The sequence below is a fragment of the Morone saxatilis genome, unplaced genomic scaffold (assembly GCF_004916995.1).
Source record: "Morone saxatilis isolate NCDOM2014 unplaced genomic scaffold, NCSU_SB_2.0 Contig7, whole genome shotgun sequence".
In the NCBI taxonomy this organism is placed as follows: Eukaryota; Metazoa; Chordata; class Actinopteri; family Moronidae; genus Morone; species Morone saxatilis.
Window position 1 is genome coordinate 1118400 of NW_023340246.1, and position 1370 is coordinate 1119769.

The window sequence follows — 1370 nt, forward strand, 5'->3', positions numbered from 1 at the left end:
GCCTAGGCAAATTCTGGGGATAAAACAACAAAAAAACCACAGACAGGGTAAAGCAAGGAAGAATTCAAGAACTATGAACAGCTTAAATCACTCTGTTCAAAACTGAAAAAGGAACAGAACAGATATTATTGAGATAAATAATAATCCGCGTATGGGCCGTCCCAAACTTACAAACATGATATAAGTCTAAACATAGTCTTGCAATACAATTTAACCTGGGGGCATGAAGATTCAGTCTCCTCTTTGTTTCGTTCGTCCTCCCAGCCACATTGGTTTTGTGTTTCCCCAAAAGGCATCAGATAGTTTGAGCGACCAATCAGACATAAGACTCAAACCACCATTACACCATCTGTCTCCAGAATTTGCCAACTATTTCCAGTATAGCTTCGTAGGTACCACTTTATGCTTAAAGCACTCCGTACCTAGAATCCATACGTGCTGAATTTCTTGTTGCTCTATAAATTCGGTAGTACGACCATGCAGTGCCAGATAGTCTAATTGATAAAAGCTTTTTGTGCAGATGTTACTTACCCATAACTACCCGTCCCATAAACCATGCGCCTCTGAGTGCGTGTGTGTGTGCCTCTGAGTGCGTGTGTGTGCGCCTCTGAGTGCCTCTGAGTGTGTGTACCTGTGTACCTGTGAAGGACAATAAAGTTTATTATTATTCAAATTCAAGATACAATTTTAAAAAAAAAAAAAAAAAAAAATTCTATTGAACAGCTATCTAGCTGTTGGGGGTTTAAGTACAAATTTTTTTATATAGTGTGTCTCAGAATCTCTGTCTTACTTCCCATATTGGAAGTGCAATATTGGAATATGCATGTCTGTCTCTACAGGGCTGTGTGCTGTCCCAGCACATGTTGGATGTCGGTACCATTTTGTTTATGAACCAAAGAACATGACTGAAGCCCAGAGTTACTGCAGAGACACACAGATCTGGCCACTATAGACAACATGGAGGACATGGACATCCTGACAAACATGGCAAATTTAAGCAAAATGGTCTACCCTGAATACAGCTACGTGTATTAGTGTAAAGTGTTTTTAATATCAAAACCACTTTTATTATTATGTAACTTATACAGAGAATAGTCTCCTTTCTAACAAAGCATACTTGGCAAACAATTGTGTAACGCTGGTTACTCTTAGCGTTAACTATAACTTGATAGTTACTATATTAACTACCTTTGGGTCGTGGGTGAAGTAAGAGCACGGGGACAACCTCATCTTGGTTACTCAATCCACTTTTTTTTTTTTAATGTCCGTTTTAACAGTAGGACAACTGAACACTCTTTTCATCATATCACTCCGCCAATCTTAACCATTGGTAACATTCCAGGTAACATGCACCTTATGTAGTTCCTCAT